The sequence below is a fragment of the Amblyomma mixtum genome, chromosome 10 (assembly GCF_055824585.1).
Source record: "Amblyomma mixtum isolate Tamu chromosome 10, ASM5582458v1, whole genome shotgun sequence".
NCBI classification, from domain to species: Eukaryota; Metazoa; Arthropoda; class Arachnida; order Ixodida; family Ixodidae; genus Amblyomma; species Amblyomma mixtum.
In genome coordinates this window covers 23,713,772-23,731,116 of record NC_143021.1, presented here as the reverse complement: position 1 = coordinate 23,731,116, position 17,345 = coordinate 23,713,772, and the positions used below count along the sequence as shown (strand labels likewise).

Sequence of the window (17,345 nt, the reverse complement as noted above, 5' to 3'; positions counted from 1 at the left end):
TAACATGAGCCAACCTTGTGACCTGCCAGCATTCTACGCGCAAGCTGTGCGCCGTGTGACGTCACTGCTCATCACGCATGCGCAGTATGGCCTGTTTGTTCTCTTGGTGGCAGACCAGCTGCATGAAACACCATCTTTAGTGACCACCTGTTTTCAACCGCGCTCTGCAAGCAGGCGAGGTTAGCTGCCATTTAGGATTGGCTTTGAAATGTCATCAGCTTTAATGGCAACGGATGTCAAACGCTTGCAGAGAGAAGCGTGTCTGGCGGAGGACCACTATATCGGTACCATTCCAACAAAGGCAAAAAAAAAAGATGTATAGCCTTGTTTTGACAGCTTTCCAGTGTAATCTCAGGGCCTCTGCGATGAAGCAATTCTGGTTTTAATTAAAACGCGGAAATGTTGCACAATTTTCTAATGGCGTAACCGAGGAGTTTGTGCGGTTTGTTTGAGCATTTTTGTACGGCAGCTTTCTGGTTTAGGGCTGCCAGCTCTAAAGGACTGCCGGGTACTGTTCCGCGTCGTGAGGGCGTCGGGGCTGCGCGACAGGCCGTGATGTTGCTGCGCACGCGTCCTTACTCGACATCGTTCGGCTACAGATCAACCACCTTTACATCCTGCCTTTATGACTCATCTTACTTTTCCGTCTGTTTCATTTTGTTTCATTGAAATCCTGATTCCTTCGTGAATAAACTGCAACAGAAATTATTTCTAGCTCACACAGCTACAAAGGGGCAGCCAGAGTTGTAACCCCCTGCGCATCTAGCGAAATGGAAACTATGAGTTTTCCTGAGAAATAAAAATCTAATGTTTCCATTAGTCGTAATTTTTAGTTAACTTTTCAGTTTACACATGTAGTAACTAGGTATTAACTTATATGTATGGTTTTGTTTTTAATCAGTAATTAAACGCTTCAAAAGGGATTCAAGATGTTTGGATCAGATTGGATCGTTATGTCAGGATGCGAACACTGATCTTTGGTTTGTACCAAGGCATGTGTCATTTCAGCAATGGTCACATAGGTAGACTAGACGTTTTGAAGCACATTGGGATGAAACCTGCTCTGTGCATATAGAAAGTGTGCCTTACGGGTGATCGACGGTTTATAAGGAAATCTTCCCTTTGGTCTACTGATGCTACAAGAAACACGCGTAAAATATTATGTAGTTGGACCAAATACGAATTAGGTGCGCTAGCTGTACGGCTTCCACTTCGGTTCCGGTGTTCAGATCCAGTCTTCACAGATGGCAGTAGTCGGGATACGTAAAATAGGTTAACGTCCATATACGCGGAATTGGTCCTTCTCGCCTTTACATTAATAGCTCCCTGGGAGTCCTCTCTCTCTCTCTCTCTCTCTCACACACACACACACACACACACACACACACACACACACACACACACACACACACACACACACACACACACACACACACACACACACACACACACACACACACACACACACACACACACACACACGCGCACGCACACACACACACACACACACACACACACACACACACACACACGCACGCACACAGAGGCAGGTTGCACACCTCCCGATGGGCAGGTGAGCAGTCTGCCACAAACCATGCTTCAGACAAACAGAAACACAGCTGCCAAATGCAGGGAATGGGCACTGCAAGAGCTAGCGCACTGGCAGAATGAGCTGCCACATGACTAAAAATGAAGAAAATATAAGAAGCTCAGCTACAAATATGGTGGATTTTAACCGTCCTAGTCATTATTTTAAGGGATTTGCAGCTATTCCTAATCTTCTTTGGCGTCTTTCTCGAAACTCGCTTTTTTTGCCATTCGTTCTTCTTCCCCCTCTAGAAGATTTTTTATTTAAACTTTGTAGACTTACTTCTTAGATAGCTGTCTGTGCAGTGACCAGCGTTAAATGTAATCACGTAATTTCTTTTTTCACTGCTGCATTTTATTTTGCACCACATGCCTATCTTAAAACCAGTGTTTTTGGTCATTCGTGTAATCCGCTACCACTACTGAGTTCGGCGTCATCAAGAAAATTGCAGGATGCTCAAGCTTCACCTCTGAGAATGGAAAGTGAGAGCGTGTTGCAGGTGGCGGTGGTGTAAATTAAAGTGCTTTTCATTTTTTCAATTGTTTCAATCAGTTAGTTGATTAATTTCATGCTCTATATTTTCTTAATTCTCATCATCATTCATTCTGAGCACTTTTGCACCTTTGAATCCCACCTTTTCCAGTTTTTCATTTCTTTAATTACTCCAATAATTACAACGATTTCATTACTTCGACATCGCACATCACACACGAATAAATCATCAATCACTGGAACCACAAATTGCAACGAAAATATTTTTTTACGCAGCCCGCGATTATTTCCGACACGTGGCGCCGACTACAACTACGCCGACGGATTTTCGACCGAACGACCTGCATACGCTGTCGCTTAATAACTGCAGCAAGGAGCAAGCGTACCTTGAGGTCACTCGGTGTGGGTGGAAATGCCGATTGGGTCCTCAGACAAAATTCAGAATCGTAATAAACTGTGTTCCACTAAACGCGGCGACTGAAACTTCCTAGAGTGCATCTTCTTACGCCTACGAAACAAGTCATATCACGTGGTTGCGTTCAAAATTTTCAGGCGAAAGCCTTTAATAGGTCATACTGTCGTCCGTTACAAAGCGTGTCACACGCGTTTAACTCCGGAAATAAAAAAGAAGAAAACCATGGCTGTTTCAGATAGAGGAGGAAAAAACGAACCTACAAGCCAAGTTTGATGTCTGTAGATTAATTAATTAATTACAGGCAAAAATGTCGAAATTGCGTTGAAATAGCGCGGACGTCGATATAGCCACGGGAACGGTGTGATGTCACATCCAGCGGAAATCGTCACGGCATAGCGAAATTGTCGCAGAATGGTCGGAAAAACGTCGGATTCGTGTCATATTGGATGGCGAAATGTGTAATTAAGCGCAATTAACACTTAAGATCCCTGAAAGATGTACAATTTGGGTATCGATATGGCCACGGGAACGGTGTGACGTCACATCCACCGGAAGTCGCCACGGCACTGTCCTCGACTTTCGCCTCTCAATACTTTAGTAGCCAAAGTGTCATCGCAATTTTTGTGTCTGTATTACTTTGATCCTTCTTTTGGTTACTCTTCCCGCCTTTTCTTTCGCCCCCCCCCTCTCTCCCGCTTGGTCTCTATCCTTCCTTTCTTTTCGGTTTTCCACCAGAATTTAAATTCACCGATGTAAGCTTGGCTGCCTTCCTAGTCCTTCACTGAGATAAAAAAAAGAAGCTTGTCCTTCTGTTTCAGTGGTATTAACGTAGTTAAAAAAGCGAGTCCTGGTGAGAACCTACTCTGTGTAGTCGTGACGCGGGCTTCGAAATGGGCGTCCTTGTGCGCCGGAGGTAGTCATCTTCTTGCATACGAGGCAAACACTCCACGGGCCTTTTTAGTTCCGGTTTTAATGTTTCAGCCTTTCGATAAGCATCACGCAGACCAAATTTGCATTTTATATTCGCTATGAGCCTTGCCTACTGCGCTGCTCTTAGTCCGGTGATTTGGATCTAGAGAGCCGGAGAAGATAATGTAGCTTCAAAGGGACTCTGATAAAATGTTCGAATCGTACTAAACTGTTGAATTAACGCTTTCCCATTACAAAGGGCTCCTTTTGCAGGGAACACAACTGTTATCAGGTAAAAAAAAAGCGAGAAATTAAAGACAGGCGCCGTCTGCAAGCAGACTGCGGGGACATGAGGGAAGATTTTTTTTTTATGCGAAGCATATTAACGTAGGTTTCGGGCCTTCGCGCGACGCCCGGCGGCGGCCACCATTGACCTTCAAGTGACCTTCAAGTAGGTCACGTGACATGATGTCACGTGATGACGTCACACCGGCTGCAGATGGGGCCTCATATCGCGCCGTCGGTCGCCTCCCGGCGATGGCCACCATTGACCTTGAAGTGAGATCACATGATGTGACGTCACGTGATGACGTCACACCGACTGCAGATGGGGCCTCATATCGAGCCGTCGTACGTCGCCCGGCGGAGGCCTCCACGATTCGGTTCGCGCCGTCGCGCGCGACGCGGCGGCGGCGCCACCATCGCTGCATCACGTGATATGTGACATCACGCCAGGGATGAGGCGGCGCGTGCCCGCCGTCGCGTCAGTCTCTGTGCCCGCAACCGCGCCAGCGTCTTTGCGCCGGGCGTGTATGCGGTCAAGATGCCTCCAAACGCTAAGGACATGCTTCGCATCCACTGGGCTTAACCTTGATAAGCCTTCAATTTTTTTTTAGTCAAACAGAAGATGCAGCTGAGCATTAAAGTATACCTTTGCATCACTGCCTAAATGAAGAAGAAGGCAGAACACCGACCAAAATAAAAATGAACACTTAAACGACGTTTCGGCTCCCACACGGGAGCCTTGTTCACAAATAGGTATAGACGTGAATAGGCTGGCTATTTAAGCTGGAAAATGTGCCGTAGGCTGCGGGCGTATGCACTAGGAAGTGCCCCGTCAGTGCGATTAAGAGTGTGTTCGGTCGTCTGAATGATTAAGGATTCTAGATATAGACTTCTTTGGAGGTTCTTTTCTGTTTTTAAAATGCGGGCGTTACTCTAATCCATGTTATGCTGCCTGCTTTCAGAATGTTTGGCGAGTGCATTTGACGAAGCTTTCTTGTTTGCAGCATCGTACTGGTGTTGTTTCAACCTTTTAACGAAGTTTCCACTTTCACCCACATACGCATGGTTACAGTCTCTGCACGGTATACTGTACACAATACGCCCGTATGTACCTGTTTGTGAACAAGGCTCCCGTGTGGGAGCCGAAACGTCGTTTAAGTGTTCATTTTTATTTTTGTCGGTGTTTTGCCTTCTTCTTCATGTACACCCCCGACCAGACGGGCTTCCATCCAACCCTCGGCTTCATCACTGCCTAAAGTGAAGTTTTATCGCTGAGGAAGACGAGAGGAAACAGTAAATTAGAAAAATCAAACGAAGCAAAGCCATTGCACCTGACGCCATTACCGGTGATGTGAGTTTGAATGGAGTGGCGGGTAAAATACTTTAAATCCTGACTTGTGAGGAATAAAAGCGCATCAACGGACTCATTAAAGGTGAGCCTATCGCATTTTACTGATATCATAAACGTACTGCAGTAGACATAGTTTTCACATGAATAGCAATTCTAGGTCATGTAATATTTTGTTGTTGTTGGCATTTAAGTGGCAAAGTTTCAGCCGGCATATAGTGCGAGCGGCAGCGGGTAGCATGGTGCTAATCTCGGTCACTGAGACCTTTTAACATGCAGAAAAGTTGATCGACATGAGCGTTTCTGCATTTCGCCGGAGGAAATACAATTCCTGTGGTAGGGACCCAATACATGTCCTGATGCTTAACATCTCAACTCCGCTAAGCCGTAAAGGCAGGTGTTTATAAAGCTCAAAAAACCCTGGAAGCTGTTACTACATGTCAGGTTTGTTTGGCAGTGCGAGGGCTGCCCGAAGTTTTATGTGCACTTCTTTGCATAGCGCCGTTTCCCGCAGTCGATTATTTGTGTGCATGGTGTATTATATGAGTAAATTATTACAGTTTTGGTCTCCAGATTGTTTAACTGGATTTCTTTCTTTTATTCGCAACGCAGTTAGCAAGTTATAACCTTGTATTCCACAATGCAATACATTGTTTATCAGTTACCTTCCGCATAGTTTGCACAATATACACGGATGCCATTCGCAGCCTTCAAAACCACACAATCACTGCAGACCTTCACGCCGACCTCACTGAAGCCTTTCACACCCTCTCCACCGCGGCGGTCACAGTTAGGTGGCTTCCCGGCCATGATGGGACCGCTGACAATGAGCTGGACCGCAAGCTCGCCCGTGACACTCTTATCCGGGCGCCTGCGATCCCCTCATCAAGCCCTCCGACCTGTGATGAGACTCTGCGCTACAAGCACATCATCAAGGCACACTGCACACAGCTCCGTGACTCCTTCCAGACATTCCCCAAAATCCAGCTTCAACTCAGCGTCGCCTATATTGATATTCTCTAAAAGTTCACACCAACACTTTCTTGCCGCAGCTCGTACTGCACCTTTCGCTTACTTTCTGACCCCACCTGCCTCTCACCGTAGGCCAATTTGGAGCACTGTCTCTGTCAGTGTGCAGTTGCCCTCCGATCTCCGTTCTTCCTCTCTACCACTTCCACTTACCTGGAGTCCCTTTCTGGCATCGGAACAAGTGCACAACCGGCGTGGTCTTGTGTTCCATGCCCAGGACATTTTGAGCGCTTAATATGTCGTACTTTAATAAAGTGATTTTTTTTTCTCTCTCTGCCCTCTACAACTGCCTGCGGAACATGCTGATCGCAACCGGCATTGGTTCCTACGCCTTTGCTTCTAAACATAAACAAATGCTTGTTTTCTCCAAGTCCTCCTTAACTTATGTATTCCATAAAACTCCAAAATTTCGCTCCGGAACTGACCTCGCACAGGAGACGCCAGTTCAGAAATGAAGTGCATAGTCCAGGAAGTACCACGGGATTTTACATGGCCTCTGTCGTTCACCAGGAAAAGAATACTTTCGTGGAATTCTCAGACTAACCGCATCCGTTCTTCACTGCTCATATTTCTAACCAGAAATGCATGCATGCTTTTTTGGAACTTCCATAGGCGTTTGCCCAGAGGATTTCAAATACACAGGAAAAACAAACCAAAAGAAAGAAACAAATAAACAAAATTTACAGTTTGCTTAGTCGTTGAGAGTAGGCGTAAGTATCTAATCCATTGCAGGAAAAGGTGCGGCTCATGGCAGTCGCACTCGGGTATCTGCCGGGTACCTCAGCTGCTGGACTTGCTGCCACCTTCGTACGCTTGGTCGCCCTGGCTCCTTTCACGGCTTGAGTAGCTGTAGTCATCAGCCGCTTCTCTTCCAGCCCAACAGCGCACTCGGCGTTTTTCGTTCTTTACGTTCTGGCGCGTTCGCCATTTTCTCTTATGCGTGTTGTGGAACGCGATTAGCGTACCATGCCACTTTCGCTGCTTGATGTGCCATAGCGTTGGCCCATTCTTCGGCCTTAGCAACGCATTCGACCGGCTTAGGAGCCTTTTCAAGATCGTCTGCGCCTTCATTAAATCTGGCCTTCGTGACGCAAGCGAACCTTTGCATCTCTTGACTCCCCCTGCTCTATAGCGCGACGGCAGCTGCAAACACTACACCGCTATGCATATGCAAGAGCAGAACAAAGGGATGAAAGATGACGACGACGATTTAGTCTCAGAAAGTTCAATTCTAATCCTTCACAGGCGGCAACAACAACTGCAATACAATTACAGCACATACTGGAGGACGCTGCAGTGATGGATGATATGCATCAATAGTAAACTGTTGTCGCCATCACCCTCATGCGCAGCCTGACTGCGCCAATGCATGACAAAGGCCTCTCCCATAACTCTCCAATTAATCCTGTCCTGTGCCAGCTGCGGCCACCTCATACACACTGATTTCTTAATCTCATTCGCCTGCATAACTTTCTGCTGCCCCCTTCTACACTTGTCTTTTCTTGGAATCCACTCCGTTACCCTTAACGGCCATAGCTTATCTTGCCTTCGTGTTGCATGCCCTACCGAAGCCCATTTCTTCCTCTTCCTCTTCATTTCGGCTAGGATGTTGTAAACTCGCGTTTGTTCCTTCACCCACTCTGTCCCCTTCTCGTCTCTGACGTTACACCGATCGTACACAAATACATAACGTTACGTCTCGAAATATTCTGAGCTTCAAGACAGTGGTTTTAAGATGGACATCCGCTTGTCTACGAAAATTCCTCCGGCTGCTCTCACTGGTTCGCAGTGCTCTTACGTTTCAAATTCCTCTGTGCATCGAGACCGTGGCGTTGAGATGGCCGTCCGCTGTCTGGGAAGGTTCATCACAGCCATCCACTTGGGCCACAGCGGCATGGTATCGTGCGTCGGCGGCGACGGCGGTGCTCTGCGTGATTCACGGCGGATGCGGCAGAGTGTGTTTACAGGGAGCAACGGCGCCTGTATACTCGCGGTTCTGGAGAGACTTCTCGCCTTGCCCTGCGCGGAACCCTATGCGCGAGTGAAGCTTCGGCATTCCGTTCCTACTGAGAGCTGTGCTGTGCAGGTGTCCGACATTCACCACCACTTGGATCTCCTTCCGAGGTCGTCATCATTGCTGCAAGAACAGCCTGGATCGCATTTTGCCGGACATGGCGAGAGTGTGTAGGAGCCGTCCGTGGGCGGTTCCCGATGACTGGACACGTGACCCAACCGACAATGATTGTACGCTTTTAATTTAGCTAAATTTCCCAACCAGGGACCCAAGGACAAGAGACCCCTTTAAAAAGAGCCTCAGTGCTTATTCTTTTACGACCGAAATCTGCTTGATCACGATGCAAATAAAACTATGTTAAGTTTCTCTATTCCTAGACCTGTATCTGCATCGGCGGCAACCACGATGCCCGGGTGCCTGCAGCCGGACTTCTGACTTGGTTCTTCGCTACCCGTTGAATCCGCTATAGGAACAGACACAACGCAACAACACCTCGGCTCATTATTTTTAGCTTATGCAGGTTATTTAAGGCTCTACAGAGATCACAAAGATGGTGTCACCTCAGGAATGGGATTAGTGCTAGACTTCAATAAAGAAGTTCTTATCCCACTTTAAAAAGTGGGGAGAACCGCCCTGCGCCAACATCTGTTAAATAAATATAAAGGAAAAAAAAAACGTACACAGTAGGAACTGTCACCACCTCGTTTCAAAAGGGACGCTCATATTTTTCATCCATCCCAACCGTCCTCTACTTGGTGCTCACCTAGTCACGTAATCTGTGTGGAAATACTGTTATCGCCCTCCACTACGGCGTCTCTCATAGCCTTAGTCGCTTTGGGACGTTAAACCGCATCATAATCATCATCATCAGCCTGACTACACCCACTGCAGGGCAAAGGCCTCTCCCATGTGTCTCCAATTAACCCTGTCCTTTGTCAGTTGCCGCCACTGTATCCCCTCAAACTTCTTAATCTCATCCGCCCACCTAACTTTCTGCCGTCCCCTGCTACGTTTGCTTTTTCTTACCGTAGTGTTGGAACAATGAATGATAATCTTACAGCTATCGTTACAGAGTGCGCCGCAGAAGTAGGTGGTAGGATTGTTCGACAGGATACCAGCAAGCGATCTCAGGAGACTAAAGATCTGATTAAGAAACGCCAAAGCATGAGGACGTCTAACTCCACAGACAGGATAGAACGAGCAGAGCTATCGAATTTAATAAATAAGCGCAAATTAACCGACATAAGAAAGTCTAACATGGAGAAAATCGAGCATGCTCTAAGGAACGGAGGTAGCCTAAAATCAGTGAGGAGAAAACTGGGCATAGGTAAAAACCAGATGTATGCGCTAAAAGACAAACAGAGCAATGTCATCAGCAATATGGAAAAGATAGTTGAATTAGCCGAAGAGTTCTACACAAATCTATACAGTAGCGAATGTAATCACCAAGTTACTGAGGGAGGCAGTCGAGCACAGCAATGGGACATCCCGACAGTAACGAGGGAGGAAGTAAAGAAAGCCTTAGGAGCAATGCAAAGAGGGAAAGCAGCTGGTGAGGATCAGGTAACAGCAGATTTGTAGAAGGACGGAGGCGAGATTGTGCTACAAAAACTAGCCACCCTGTATACGCAATGCCTTGTGACCTCGAGAGTACCACAAGCTTGGAAGAACGCTAATATTATCTTAATTCATATGAAAGGAGACGTCAAGGACTTCAAGAATTACAGACCGATCAGCTTATTGTCCGTTGCCTACAATGTATTTACTAAGGTAATCGCTAATAGAGTCAGGACAACCTTCGACTTCAGTCAACCAAATGATCAGGCAGGCTTTCGTAAAGGATACTCGACAATAAACCACATTCACACTATCAATCAGGTGATAGAGAAATGCGCAGAATATAACCAACCCCTATATATAGCCTTCATTGATTACGAAAAAGCATTTGACTCGGTAGAAACCTCAGCTGTCATGCAGGCATTGCGGAATCAGGGTGTGGAAGAGTGTTATCTGAAAATATTGGAAGATATTTATAACGACTGCAAAGCTACTATAGTTCTCCATAAAGTCAGCAATAAAATTCGAATACGGAAAGGTGTCAGGCAGGGAGACACGATCTCGCCAATGCACTTCACTGCCTGCTTACAGGAGGTATTCCGGGGGCTGGAATGGGAACAGTTGGGGATAAGAGTTAATGGAGAATATCTGAGTAATTTGCGATTCGCTGATCACATTGCCTTGCTAAGCCACTCAGGACAAGAACTGCAAAGCATGATCAATCAGTTAGACAGACAGAGCAGAACGGTGGGGCTAAGAATTAACATGCAGAAAACCAAAGTAATGTTCAACAGCCTAGCAAGGGAACAGCAGTTCGCAATTGGTAGCGAGGTGCTGGAAGTAGTAAGAGAATATGTCTACTTAGGGCAGGTAGTGACCGCAGATCCGGAACATGAGAGGGAAATAACTAGAAGAATAAGAATGGGGTGGAGCGCATATCGCAGGTTCTCTCAGATCATGAATGGTAGCTTACCAATATCCCTGAAGAGAAAAGTATACAACAGCTGTATCCTACCGGTACTCACCTATGGGGCAGAAACGTGGAGGCTAACAAAGAGGGTTCAGCTTAAGTTAAGAACAACGCAGCGAGCTATGGAAAGGAAAATGATAGGTGTAACGTTAAGAGATCGGAAGAGGGCGGAGTGGGTAAGGAAACAAACTCGTGTTAATGACATCTTAGTTGAAATCAAGAGGAAGAAATGGGCTTGGGCAGGGCATGTAATGCGAAGGCAGGATAACCGTTGGTCCTTAAGGGTAGCGGAGTTAAACCCCATAAACTAAAGCAACCTGTTTTCGTGCACTGTTGACAGTTTATTTTTAAACATGTAAAAGTTTCGATTTTCAGTATCCTTTATAATGCCGTGAGATATTTTAGTGTTCTGGAGATTTTTCAATGTGCGGAAAAGGCGTACGACAGACCGATGCGACGAGACGCCACGTTAGATGAAGCTTTCGTTCCGACAACAGTGTGCTTTTGTGGCGGGGAGAATATTCGGCGCAGAACAACCTCCTGACTAGTTATAATTTCTTGAAGCGTCTGTGTGTCCCCCAGAATTTTGATGCGCTTGCTCGCGGCGGAGGGAGAGGGTACATCGGAATTGCATAACGCGACCCGGTTTTGCGAGACTTTGGCCGGTCCAGAGAGGGGGTAGTTTTCCATACAACGGACGAAAAAAAAAATAGAAAAACCTGCGGCGGCTGGCGAGTTGTCTGAGGCCTCGGGAAACGAAGTTGCTCGGCTTTGCGCTGGCGCTGGATAGAATCCAGCTCGAGGCTACGGTATGGGAAACTTCCACTCTAGCTCTCAGAGAGCTGGCTCGCGTCAACCGACAAAGCAACCCTGAAACGTATTACTGCCCAAGGTTCCAAGTTTGTTTCACTGCTGGGGCCAGCCACCTCTATTGAGAGATGGGCTGCAAGCAAGGTTTCAAGACGACGTTGCAAGGCGTTGGACATTACTACTCGTAAGTGGGAGCACTCCGACATCTTTTGTGCACTGGCGGATGACCGCAGCAATGGCGGCAGAAAAGGAGTGACGGAAACAGGGCGAGAGCTCTGGACTAGGCGCTGAAAAGAAATTCTTTTTTCTTCCTTGGAGCACCGGTAGTAAATACCAGAAGCAGGAATGTCAGGATTTTACCCGCGTTTCACCCATTACTGGAAGCCTTTGCGGATAATGTGAATGCTAATTTTATGCAAATATCCACACGAAGCCACTAAGGCCAACACACTCTGAATGCGACGCCGACATACAAAGCCAGAGGCATTCCGTCATTGACATGCCTTTCGTCCCTGATGGCATACGCAAGCGCTGTGAGACACGGGTAGAAGGCATCGGTATAAGGACACACCGAGTCGCACATACGTTTCGGAAACGCGAAATGGGGCTGTACTCTGCCCTTGTCCTGGAAGACTGTGCGTGTTCTACAGGCGGATTAGTGGCCCTGAAACAAAGCGCCATGCATGTCCACACAAGTCCAAAAATTAGACTTAATTTCTCAGCACACAACAACGCTAACAATGATCAGTTAAGACTGGCAGTCGGTACGTGCGGTGTCTTAAAACAGAGCCGCTAAAACAAGAAAAAAATCACACAGATGGTTACGCTCTCACATTATATACAAGACCAGCTGCTCCTAAAAACAAGCGTATCAGTATTGCATTAATGTAGAAGAACTCCTTGCTGGGCGAGTTGGTGCATAGCTTTCTTGGGATGCTGTTTTTAAACAGCATACACAGGAAAGAGCAGAAGATGACAGATAGCGCGCTCTATCTGTCTTCTGCTCTTTCCTCTGTAAGTTGTTTTCACGTGCGCAACGCCATCCCAAGAAAACCGTACTGCGTTAGTACAGCCGGTGTAATTCATCGATGTAACAGCGGCAGTGAAACTCTTAAGATCAGCGCAGCGAATTCCTCTGTATAAAATCAAGCGTATCAGTAATACAAGAATACAGCTGGTGAAAAGCATGGATTCGAGAGCGCAGATAAAACACGGGCAGTGCATACGCACCCGTTTGTTGCGTTCGCAAAGGATGCCTCCAGCTGCGGGCAAGGTTAGTCGGCCACAAGGCTCCGGAACAAGCGCCGTGGGAAGACGGCGCACCCAAAACCAGTAGTTGACACGGGGACGACGAGAGCACAAACCAAATCGCGCGGCATAACCGCCGTGGCGATGATTACCGAGTGGAGAGTGAGAGATCGCTTCCTCGTCTTACGCTTCGCCGTGGTAACCGCAGAAACAGCAGCGAAGCGAAAATCTTTCGACGCACAGCTCGGCGAAAGGCCGCCTCGCACGTCCTCTCTTTTTTTCCTCTCTTTTTGAGCCGCGTCCTTCGCTCTCTCCGGGAGGACCTCATTTCACGTCGCCGCGCTAACCGTGCTCCTTCGGCCGGAACTGGGTGTGGGGAAGCCCCAGTGGAACGTTCGCTGAACTAAACGGTCAGAGCAATGCCGGCGGATACGGAGGTGAAAAAAAAATTTAATCTGACGTCGGATTCTTTCACTGATCATTGTTATATTTTATTAAGCGTGTAATGCATTGTACCTCTCCTGATATGTCTGGCCGAAGCGGATATATTAGAAACTGCATTATATGCCCCGTACAAGCTCTCCAGGAATAGGTTCACGGATTGGTGTCTGCGTAATAAAAATGCAATTTTTTCTTCTTTTTTTTTGCTGCACACTGAGCTCTTTGCCATTTTTTTAGTGTTAAATGTTAATGTGCATTTTCATTGGGGGGAGCGGGGAGACAATTAAAATTGCTTGTTCACATTTTTTCCCTGAACCTCCTCCATGGTGTGCGTGGAAAATAAAAGTGAATATTACTATTGTTATTAATATTGCGTGAGGGGTCGTTGTGGTGGTAGTGGTGGCAGTAACAGTAGCGGTAGTAGTTATATGAGTAGCAGCTTTACGGGCAACAAAGAAAGGAAGTGGCCGAGGGAGTACGGTAAGCGCCTGACAAAACGATGGACGCACGAACTATTTCGTGCCTGAAGAAAGTGTTTCTTGGTGGGAACAGCCGAAATAACAAAACGCAGACACAGAAAGGCATTGAGGCATTGGCGATACGGGAAACAGGACAGCGGTGCGTTAGTACACCATCAATCTCTCTATCAAGAAAAGAAATTTCCTTCTTGAACGAACCCCACGGGAGATAAAAGCAAGATCTTTTTGACAAGGAAACAAAAAGCGCGGGTTTTCCAATAAAATTTTAGTTGACAGTCAGCTTCGTCTACGTTCTATGTGTTCCTTTCTGTGTCTGCGTTTTGTTATTTCGGCTGTTCCCACCAAGAAATATGAACCAACTAGCTCAGTTTTCCACTCTTTGAAGAAAGTGGATGACTGGACGCAAAGAAGTTGTAACATGGCATTCGCGCATAAAATCTGAACATCGTTCCGACGGTGCACCTTGGGCACAGAGGTGGAACACTGAATCGAATGAGGACATGGGCGAAACACAAATTACTTCAATTTTTGCAGGCGAGAGTGAACGCAATGCATTATACAGGTTTGATGGCAAAGGTAACCTCTCTGAGACTCGTGTTATCGGATAATTGAAATGGATGCGCTCCAGCTATCCAAATAAATAAGGCAGAACTTGTTTATGAAAGTGCTTGACTGAAAGCACAAAGAGGACGTTATGCGCGCAAGAAAAGGAGAGCCAGCTCACCGTCAACGTAACCGTTGCTGATAGTTAGTAGCGAGCGGCTGTGAGTGATTGAGCCCAGCAGAAAGTTGCTCGCGGTAGGAATTAATACTTTGCAGCGTATTTGAAATAGTTGAAAATATTGGCGCTGACCTCCCTATAACACTGTTGGATATATGATGAAAATAATCGAGAAAATTTGACCATCAGTCGGGTCATCGAGAATTGTGCAGAATATAATGAATTACCGTAAACTGTATCCTTCATCGGTTAGGAAAGAGCTGTCATTGAGTTCAAGTAGCAGCAATAACTCAGGCATTGCGTAACCTGGTTGTGAAAGAGAGTTGTGTAAAAGAAAAATAATCATTGACTGAACAGCGAGCGTACTTCTCTACGCTAGAAGAGATTGCGCAGCGTTCAGAAAAGGGATTTGAAAGAAACGTCTCCGCAGCTATTGGCTGCTTGGTACACAAGTCATTCAAAGGTTTTGCATTGGAAAGAGCGGAGCAAAACTATAACAGAGCCCACATCAATAACCTCCGATTTGCTGATTGCACTGCCCTGCTCAATGCGAAGAACTGTCACGCGTGACTAGAGACGAGGACCCGCAGATAAGAAGGGTGGACCTAAAACTAATGTGAACAAACCTTAAGCTACGATCCACAATCTGGGAAAGGGAGAGCAGTTGATGACAGGCAGTGAAGTATTGCTATAAGTGCGGGAGCGCATCTTCCCAGTGTTGTGGCCGCCGATCTAGATCACGGCAAACAAACTGCCAGCAGAGTAAGAATAGATTTGGCTCGTTGGCAGGGGTTCTCGAGTTATGAGCAACAGCTTCGCTTTGTCCCCCAAACGGAGAGTGCGCAACAATCGCATCCCGATGGTACTGACCTGAGCAACCGAAAAATGGAGGCTAACGAAGAGGCTTGACATCGAATTGAGAACAGAGCAGCGAGCTACACATAAGTGGAACTTTACAGTGCAGAAAGAAAGCAGCGAGCACTAGAGAACAAATTCGTTTTGACGACACCGTGAAATACGGCAACCACGCCGGCTAGTTGATGTGGATCAAAACATATAATGAAATCAGGAACAAATTCACGAGCACAAGGAAAGGAAATACACAGGACAGCGTTGCCCTTTTGTAGCTGGTTTCAGTATGCTTGGTAATATCCTAGTGGATATAAACTTATGGAAGGAGGAGAACAGACTGCAGATTATGTCTTACGGCAAAAAAAAAGAAAAGGAATATTAGTGGAATGAGGACGCAGCCTGAAACGAAAGGTTGTCAGGTTGGCAGACGAAAAAAAAATGTACTGCCACAGGATAGCTGCGTTTGTCTATGAGAGGGATATAGGGGAGGCCTTAGTTGTGCTGTGGACGTGTTCGGCTGAAGACAGTGAAAATACCTCTGTTCAAACTCAAGCCGTTGCCGTCGTTGGGCTCTGACAAGGACGGCCTTATTCTGATTTCATCTAGAAATCTTTGAGCAAGGTAGAACAACATGGCGCGCAATGCCCTATAAAAGCTGCCGTACGTACAGAGACTAACATTCACTCATTAAAGAATAAAAGAAATCAAATACGAAATTGTTAAAGTGGAACATATTTATGTACTGCTACGCAATATATACCTTATAGCACTGAAATAGCGCATTCCAACAGCACTGAACAACAATATAGCTTAGGCCAGTAACAAATTCGAAAAAAGAAGAAAGATGCCTAGCTTTTTATGCTACAAATGCTAGGTGTAACAAAGCTTTCACTAGGTTCCAAGATGACTTCGGATTTAGCTAATTTGTTATTCAAGTCGAAGCGATGTAAAAGCTATGTTAGTATCCCAGCATTAGCGCTGCATAAAAATGAAATTGTCTCTCCTCGCACTGCCGCAGGCTATCATTCTCATAGGTTATCTCGCAGACACAGCAAAACTCAAAGAAACGGATTTCCTTTCTTCAATGAATGCTGATCGCAGAGAGAGAGATACAGACTGAAGAAGGAAAGGCGGGAAGTTTAAGCCGATAAGGCTACCATCTGACTAGCCTGTTGATGTGACAATAAAATGGAAAGCACTCTGAAAAGAATGGCTAAAACATAAGGACTTGGTGTGTGTGTAAGGCAGGAGAGCCTCCATGTGCATCGACTTTTTGCGATATGGCTATCAAAAAGATAACAGTGCAAAGATACTGCCTAGTTGCTACTTCATTGCGAAGAACCGCTGTGTTCGAACACCCAAGAATTTTAATGGCGCGGTGAAAAGTTGGGACGAAGGACAAAAGAAAGAACGAAAGCCGCCGCTAGTCGCCGTCTATTTTTGGCCGACTGCCATTTGCTTCTGAACGCTCCCTTCGCAAGAGTCGTTAAAATGCCGATGGCTTGCAGCAACTCATCCCAGAGTGGCAATGCGTTGGCTGGCTTTGCCGAATGCCATGTTAATTTTTATCCAAGTTGAAGGGGAAGTACAGAGGTAGCCTGGTCCAGTCGAGGTGGCATTGACCTAGCTATACAGCCGCCATTGAATTTAGCGCACCGAGAACGTGTGTCTACTGCGATGTTTTGACCTTCGTCACAAAAGAAAAGCAGGGACAAAAAAGGCCTCTGCGAAAAAATCAAATCCTAGCAGCATGAGTGCAAAACGGGCATGATTGTTCTCAAATCCAGAAAGAAAGACGATACATATGGGTGAACCACGATGTTCTGCAAGAGCGTCTCGTGGTTAAAGCCCGCTGGTAATGAAGGGTAATGGAGAGAAGGACACCTCTAGCCATGTTTCTACAAGTCGTCTCAGCCAGCATATCACGTACGGGCTGGATTACAAAGCCAGGAAAGTGTATTCAAAGTTTGCTTCGTTCGCGGTGCGAGCAAGCTCACCCTAGAGGTAGGAATCAAGTATTGTTTTTGGGGAAAATGACGGATGCTAGTGGTCTTTTTTGCACACCTTCTCATTAGATGTGTATACGCCGAATAGACGCTTGTATATTTTGCGCAGCTCTCAATAAATAACTCCCGTATACGAGGACATGAATCGTAGCTGGGAAGCTGTTCTATATACAGTCAGTTT

The 17,345-nt window shown here is 46.4% G+C and overlaps 1 protein-coding gene and 1 long non-coding RNA gene across 7 annotated transcripts in view; one reads left to right on the top strand and one right to left on the bottom strand.

Moving 5' to 3' along the window:
• Positions 1-17,345, top strand: part of LOC149325358 (uncharacterized) — a 186,691-nt gene that overhangs the window by 1,377 nt on the left and 167,969 nt on the right. The window lies entirely within an intron of this gene.
• LOC149325360 (solute carrier family 41 member 1-like) overlaps positions 1-17,345 on the bottom strand; it is a 152,062-nt gene that overhangs the window by 72,716 nt on the left and 62,001 nt on the right. Inside the window, exon 1 of one of the 5 annotated variants that reach the window (XM_089563784.1) lies at positions 12,648-12,797. The exons of the other annotated variants lie outside the window; for them this stretch is intronic. The gene's annotated coding sequence lies outside the window, so the exon portion shown is untranslated. Of the gene's footprint in view, positions 1-12,647; positions 12,798-17,345 lie in introns of those variants that run through there. 5 annotated transcript variants of the gene reach the window in all.